Source organism: Berghia stephanieae, chromosome 4 (assembly GCF_034508935.2).
Source record: "Berghia stephanieae isolate SIO BIC M18660-M18661 chromosome 4, UCSD_Bste_1.3, whole genome shotgun sequence".
Classification (NCBI taxonomy): Eukaryota; Metazoa; Mollusca; class Gastropoda; order Nudibranchia; family Aeolidiidae; genus Berghia; species Berghia stephanieae.
In genome coordinates, this window is record NC_088363.1 from 81,765,318 (window position 1) to 81,773,996 (window position 8,679).

At 39.0% G+C, this 8,679-nt stretch overlaps 1 non-coding gene across 1 annotated transcript; it reads left to right on the top strand.

Annotated features, from left to right (window-relative positions):
* Positions 1–914: 914 nt before the first annotated feature.
* Positions 915–1,033, top strand: LOC144972141 (5S ribosomal RNA). The gene has a single exon (XR_013645292.1). It is a non-coding gene; the product is annotated as a 5S ribosomal RNA (ribosomal RNA).
* Positions 1,034–8,679: the final 7,646 nt, after the last annotated feature.

The following is an 8,679-nucleotide window of genomic DNA, read 5'->3' on the forward strand; positions in this document are numbered from 1 at the left end:
AAAATATATAACACAATATGCATTTTATATACAAAATATAGAACACAATATGCATTTTATATACAAAATATATATCACAATATGCAGTTTATATACAAAATATATATCACAATATGCATTTTATATACGATATATATAACACAATATGCATTTTATATACAAAATATAGAACACAATATGCATTTTATATACAAAATATATAACACAATATGCATTTTATATACAAAATATAGAACACAATGTGCATTTTATATACAAAATATAGAACACAATATGCATTTTATATACAAAATATAGAACACAATATGCATTTTATATACAAAATATATATCACAATATGCAGTTTATATACAAAATATATATCACAATATGCATTTTATATACGATATATATAACACAATATGCATTTTATATACGAAATATATATCACAATATGCATTTTATATACGATATATAGAACTAATATGCATTTTATTGACAAACCATAAACACACCCAACCCTGCCAAACAGACACACACAACAGTCGCACACACTAACAATGCAAGTTTTACAAAATACATAAAAAGTGACATTCAACGTGAACTCTTTTCACTATGTGGGTCACTTTGAGCACATTTTGCAATGTGACTAATGACCTAAGCACATGGAAAGGTAATATAGATCATCCCCATTTGGGGTAACTTTGCCTCAAGGGGTAACTTTACATGCCCTTACAGAGAGAACGTCATCCTTCCGGTTAAGTGTCTCATGCCGCTTTCAAGATAGCCCATCGCCATTTTAAATTCTACATACAGTGTGTGCAACAGACGCTATTTCAACTAACAATATTATACATTTCAAAACTATATTCATCATTATATAAATTAGCAATGGTGTTTTAATATTATATTAAATTCTGTTTTCGACACTTGATGTCTACGACCATACTACGTTGAAAATACCGTTTCTCGTCAGATCACCAAAGTCAAGCAACGTCAGGCGTGGTTAGTACTTAGATGGGTGACCGCTTGGGAACCCCACGTGTTGTAGACATCTTTTTTAAAATTTTTTTATCTATTTTACAATTTTATTACACTTTTAACAATTTTATTTGTTTGTTTTTAAAAATTGTTATTTAAAATTCCTTTTTTTTCAGTAGTAGTAGTAGTAGTAGTAGTAGTAGTTGTTGTAGTTGTAATAGTGGTGGGTCATTTATAGACCGGGCGGAAAGTAATTTGCGATATAGAATCGTCCCATCCTGTTGTCTGCTTCACGCCATAGAAACCGGGATAAGCTCTGGCTCGATGGACTATCGGCTCTGAATCATTTTTTTTTTTTACACAGCCTAATTCTCAACGAAGAGAGATGGGAATTTTTCAAGTCTGTGAAAAGTGCTAACCTTTGTGTGGTTATATGGTCTAGTGGTATGACACTCGTCTTCGGATCGGAAGGATCTGGGTTCGAGTCCCGAGCGGCGCTTAGTTGAGTCCTTGGAAGGGGCTCCCTACACACATTCACCGAACTCATGTGTAAAATGAGTACCTGGCTCCTAACAGCGTTGTCTCTGTCTATTTTAATTTTAATTTCTTTCAGACTCAAATGCTTTCCGGCTGTCAAACTTGGAAGTGTCGAGAAACATCACGAGAGAGAGAGAGAGAGAGAGAGAGAGAGAGAGAGAGAGAGAGAGAGGGGGGGGGGGGAGAGTATGGATAATGGAGATTGGTTCCAATGACGTATTGTGGAAAAAGAAGAAGTTCTCTCCCCTTAAATGCCAGTGATCGGAACGATTTGATTGGTCAGAGAGAGAAACTTGATTAAAACGTGAAGATGATGGGAATGAGGTGGTGATATGGAAATGATATGAATAATGATAATATAAAATGGACACAAGGGAAGAAGAGAGAGAGAGAGAGAGAGAGAGAGAGAGAGAGAGAGAGGGGGGGGGGAGGAAGAAAGAGATATATAGACAGATAGAGATAGATTGAGAGAAAGAGAGAGACAGAGAGAGAGAGAGAGAGAGGGGGGGGGGGGAAAGAGATAGAGATAGATATAGATAGATAGATAGATAGATAGATAGATAGAGAGAGAGAGAGAGAAAGAGAGAGAGAGAGAGAGGGAAGGGGGGGGGATAGAGAGAAGCAGAAAGGGAGAAAGAGACAAAGAGATAGAGAGGGGAGAAAGAAATAGAGAGAGAGAGGAAACGAAAGGGCGAGAGAGAGAGAGAGAGGGAGAGAGAGAGAGAGAAAGAAAGAGAGAGAGAAAGTGAGAGAAATAAGACAGATAGATAGAGATATATGGATAGATAGATAGACAGACACAGATTGATAGGTAAATAGACAGATAGAAAGTCAGATAGAGCGAGATAGATAGGTCGACAGTGAGAGAGAGAGAGAGAGAGAGAGAGAGAGAGAGAGAGAGAGAGAGAGAGAGAGAGAGAGAGAGAGAAACAGTGAGAGATAGTACTCTTTTGAATTGAGAGACATTGGGTGCGGGGGGGGGGGGGGGGGGGGGGGGGGGGGGGGGAGAAATACAATAAGTATCGCTCAATTATAAAACAAGAATGATTATTAAGGCGTTTACCTACAGACTCTCTCTCTCTCTCTCTCCTTCTCCTGTCTCTTTCTCTTTCTTTGTCACACTCTCTATCTCCCCTTCTTTCCATTTCCTGTCTCCCACTCTCTCTGCTCCTCTCTCTCTCTCTCTCTCTCTCTCTCTCTCTCTCTCTCTCCTGTAACACACACGAACACACACACACACACACACACACACACACACACACACACGTTTGTTTACTGGTTGCAACGACAGACGGCACGAATGTATAAAACTTGTAAAACTATTCGTTGATAAAACGATAGGTCTACTTACTTGCCTCTCGCTTCCTTGTCAATCAACTGTGATGCCTCGACTGCGATCCCCGTCCTCGTGGCTCGAGTGTTTTCGCCAATTCATCTATGAGGATCTTACATGCAAGTTGACACTGACAGTAATAGGGTAGAGAAGTTGTGACGTCACAAACCTCCCCTTCTCCTCGTAAAAAGTTAGTAACCAGTTGTCTGGACAACGTATAGATAGTTCGAAGATGACGTCACTCTGGTCTTTGTTATTGTATTTAGCCATCCGCGTTTATGAGTAGTTCTCACTAAACTGTATTAGCCTGACTATAAACGTTCATGGTTACACACAGTTTTGTGTGTTGGTCCGTTATACTTACGGATGGCAATGTTGTGAACTTCTTAGACAAGCGCATACTATCTATAGAATAACTATTTTAGTAGCAGGATGTCTAGGCCGATTCCTGTGACGAGGCGTAAACGAGCGATGAATGGTATATGGTTCTGACAACCAGCAGTTATTGTGGATAGAAAATAAAATGACGCCATCATTCTCAAAGAGAGAGGGAATAGGGATACCCCTCTGATGCGCATAATGGACGGCGCCCCCGTTTCGAGCCGAAATAAGTCCCGGCAACCCTTGTACGCAGAATCCCTGACACATACGAGATGGAAGTCGGTTTGGACGAATTCAATCCCTCGTGGGGGCGGGGACGTAACCTCCTCTAAGCTTGATGAGAAGTTGCCAGGCTTTGATACCAGTAAGAGGAGAAACTGGGTGACTGCGAATCGGCTTCGGTCGAGGAGCTGCCTCACGGCCAGTGCGCTTCATCGGTGGGTTCTTTCTACCTGTCCAACATGTACCCGCTGTGGGCAAGAACCTGAGACGGCAGATAATCTAGTCGAACGGTGTGTTGTGACGATGCTACCCGGCGGGTTTGCGACGGTGCACGAATGCGGACCGGACTTTGCTTATTGGGTCGATCGTCATTACATAGTAGTGTGAAAACCATAAGAGGCTGCCATCACTCTGAAGCCAGAAGTTCAGTTAGACAACGAATGTATTCAGTCCTCCGGCTTTACACTTCCAATCAGAATGGAACCATTACTTTGACATCACAATTTTGCTCCCGATTGTACCCTGTGTGGCTATGTGGTCTAGTGGTATGACACTCGCTTTCGGATCGGAAGGTCCTGGTTCGAGCCCCGTTCGGCGCATAGTTGAGTCCTTGTAAACGGCTCTTTACTCACATTCTCCCACAGTACCCAGGTGTAAAATGAGTAAATGGCCGTTAACCGCGTTGTCTCTGTAACAAAAAAAATTTGTAATATCGCCTAACAGGCGTCGTGTTTCTTCTACATGTTACGCAGTCCTTATGGTAAATGTCTTGACAGTCAGATGATGAGATGATGCACATAGAAGCAGTGGAGTATTTATACGACTCCTGATCCTTTTAAGTTTGAATCTATTGAATAATTATGTATCATATATCTATTGATTATTTGATGTTATATTGTACATCATTGTAAAATAAATATCTATATATTATATATATAACCTATGAGAGAGAGAGAGAGAGAGAGAGAGAGAGAGAGAGAGAGAGAGAGAAGAGAGAGAGAGAGAGAGAGGAGAAGAGAGAGAGAGAGAGAGAGAGAGAGAGAGAGAGATACGAAAAAAAAAAGAGAGCAACACAGAGAGAGAGAGAGAGAGAGAGAGAGAGAGAGAGAGGGAGAGAGGGGGGGGGGGGGGGTTGGGTGGTAGGGGGAAGGAATGGGGGACGATTTGTGAGTATATTTGTAAAGATGACGTATTCTGTTTTCAGCTCGTCTACAATGCCACTATGAGCACGTGCATTCATTGTGTCGGTTTTCATGAGCAGCCCTGGCGTGAGCTGAAAGAAAACAAAACCAAAGGCGTATTTAAAGTTTTGGTCAGAAAAATCGTTTTCCAAATTTCGATTCATAAAAACAACTCTCATCTAAGCAAAAAACTCTCAAACCTGGTACTTCACGAAGACTTCCTTATGTCCAAGGTTGGAGAGCTCTTGCAAAAATGAGAGCCATTTTTAATCGATCGATATTTGGAGGACGAGTTTTCTGGCCAAAATTTGTAAAAGGTGTTTATTTATTTTGTCTTCCGACTCCGGCAGACTTGGTGTGACGGTGGATTCGTGTCCTCGGCTATTATCTTAATTCTCTCACAATCTTTTTGGCCCGTATTTAATTCTCTTTGATGTGTCGGCGTGATGGAACCTTTCATCACGCTAATTGGTCATGACTTATCGCGTGTTCTTGTTGTTGTTGATTTTGTTGTAGTTGATGTCTTTGTAGTTGTTGCTGTAGTTGTAGTAATTGTTGTTGTAGAAGTGATGCTGTGGTTGTAGTTGTTGTAGTTTTTATAGCCTGACACTGAAATCCAAAAGGACTGGCAGTTTGACGTCATTATTTGGTTTTTGCACCGCCTAGTGAGTTGTCGTTAGTAGAGCTCATGGAAACAAGTCATTTCATTGGTTGAACTATTGAATACAACTCACGATTTGTTTTCTTTTGTGGCAAAAGACTGGCATTTTGACTTCATTTTTTGGTCAGTGTTAGGCCATGACTATACGAAGGCCACGATGACACTCGCTTTCGGATGGGATGCTCTTGGGTTCGAGCCTCTCTCGGCGCATTGTTGAATTCTTTGAAAAGACTCTTTACTCACATTCTTTCACTGTACTCAGTTTTAAAATAAGGACCTGGCCGTTAACATCGTCGTCTCTGTCCAATATAACAATAAATAACACATAGACGATTTACAAGGAAAAAATGCCATCTCCCAAAACTCTAACTATACATTTGACTGTTTCCCTCTCAGCTAAGGACTCCGACAAGGGAAAGGACAAAACCAAATAATCTCATTTCAAGACAATGAGAGAAACAAGTTGGAAAACAGATATAGGGGGATAGAAGACACAGTAATTGAGCTCCCTGCCCATCATGGGAGGTCAGGAAAACAAATTATTTTAGTTGGACAGAGCAGGTGACGTGCTTCCCGCAATCATGGAGGTCCAGGGGTCTAACCCTAGGTGAAGAACCCATAGGGAATGTGATTAGCGGAAGAGTAGCGTCCCTTGATTGGACGTCACCGGTCGAGAAGTTATTTGTAAACAAACCAACTACAAGCCAAGCGCTCCAAATAAACAAAAAATAAATTCATATTTCTGTACAAAAATGCATATCATAATCAACGTTATGCATTTTTGTACAGAAAGATGAATAATAAATTTTGTATTTGGAGCGCTTGGCTTGTAGTTGGTTTGTTTACAAATAACTTCTCCGTCGGTGACGTCCATTCAAGGGACGCTACTCTTCCGCTAATCTCATTCCCTATAGGGCCAGGGAGGGCATGTGTCGAAATTCCCTCCCCCCCCCCCACCTCCCACCCAAAGGGAATTTTCATCAACCACATAAGACAATACTACCATATCCTGAAAACCAAAAAACAAAACAAAACAAAAAACACAAAACAACCCTCATTAAAAAAAAAAAATTCTCCAGAAAACTCAACCTTCAAATATCGATCGATTAAAATTACCATCATCTTGGCAAAAACTCTCAAACCTGGGACTTTCCCGAAGTCCCAGATTTGAGAGCTTTTGCCAAGATGGGGGGGCGGGGGGGGGGGGGTCATTTTAAACGATCGATATTTGAAGGACGAGTTTTCTGGTTAAAATTTTAAATACTTGTTTTTCCAGAGCTGGGCGGAGAATGGACTGAAAGTGTAAACAAATAAAGAAGAGAGAAAAAAAACCCCAACCAAACAAACAAACAAACAAGCAAGCAAATAATGTTGATAATTATCATCGTACGTTTTATTTCAGATTCTCCAAGTACATATTTAAAAAGGGGAAAATATAATATGACAACAGTAACCATGACAACCACAGGCCACGCCATTGAAACACTTGACATGTGAGACAAAATGGATGAATACAACTCACAAAAACATCATCGTTAGCTATCATCATCATGAGCATTGTCATCGTCATCGTCGATATATCGTCATCGTTGTCGTCATCGACATCATCATTACAATCAAGATAACATAATATGTGAAATAATCATCCTTGTCGTGTAAAATTCTTCTATCTGACAGTTTGAGTTTTTAAAAAATCACTTTGTGGATTTTGATGCTTAAAAGTTAAAAGAAATAAATGACAACGATCGAATGGGATAGAACATCGACTTGATCAACGAACACAGATGCTGTAGGGCGTTTCGGGTTTGCCCTTTGTCGACATAACACGAATGAATGAATGAAACACTAAAGGCGAATGAGGAATGAGGGCACGGCGTTGTGAAAGGAAAATCTATTTGCCATCGTCATCTCTCATTCTTTTTCATTGTCTCATTCATTGTGTTGTTTTGACAAAGGGCAAACACGAAACGTCAACGTCGTCGATCTTGGTTAATCAGAACGAAGGTTCCATTCCAATTGACTATTTGTTAAAATCACTTTGAGTGTCAAGTTTAAATCATAGACATGCGGAATTTATTTTTAAAAATATTCGTTCACATTTGGTTATGGGAGAAAAAATTCAACACTTTTTCAATTAAATTATAACTGATATAAAAAAACAAAAAACAAATAAAAAACAAAAATAAAATCAATATTTTTTTTTTCTGTTTTACATGGTAGTCTAACCTGAGTAGCGATTAGACTCGATAGGTCACTGGTTCTGTTTTGAAGGATTTCAGACAGACAAAACTCTATGTCATTATAATGCTATGAATTTGCAAACGTGTAGCCCGATTATATACATCGTTGTGGAAAATAAAAAAAACATCTGGCAACAATATACACATACAGAAATAAGAAAAGAATCCCGCAGACACCCTACACCCCCTCCCCCTCAACACACACACACACACACACACACACACACCACACCACACACCTCACCCACTCCCCCCCCCCCCCCCCCCCAACAATTTCAGAAACCCAAAACCAAAACTGAATAAAGCGCAGCGTAGTTTTAAAAACTGAATAAAGGAGATCGTAGTTTTAAACATTGGAAAATCCACAAGTTAAAATCATTCAGACTGTCTATTTCTTGACATAATCAACGAAGCAGCAACAAATATCCAATCAATGTATCAGTCATTTATAGAAACAGACACATGAATAAAGTCAAACAGTCAGAAACAAAACAAAACATTGCATGAAAATGCACCAAATGTATAATAAAATCAAAACAAACAAAACAGAACCCCCAATCCCCCAAACAACTCAACAAAAGAATAACAAAAAAAACAAAAAACAAAAAAAAAAAACAAAAAAAACCAAAACAAACAAACAAAAAACAAACAAACAAAAAACCAGCAAAAAACAACAACAACAAAAAACCCCAACTAAAACAAACAAACAAAACAACAAACAAACAAACAAACAAAGTATAGTTTTAAAAAAAAGAATAATTCAAATTTTATAAAGTTACGGAAGTTGGCAACATCTTTTAAATAAAATTAACCGTGGAAAATAGAAAGCATATCACCAACAAATTGTAAAAAATAGAAAGCGAAAGAAACAAATGGTGATCCGATGACAGCTATATAAAGATATAATTACACGTAATAATATAGATATAACACACGTATCTATTATACTATGATACGGTCCAGATTCCAACACTGTTTGGACAAAGTCAAGGTCCGTGAGTAACAAAACATCGATGGTGTGTAACAGATAATAACAGTTTTACTGTAATAGATTAGCTAAACAAACACCCCCCCCCCTCCCCCCAATGAAGCAAAGCCGAGAAAAAAAAAAACAACGTCAAAAAAACCCAACAAAACAAAAACAAAACCCTAAGATAAACAAAG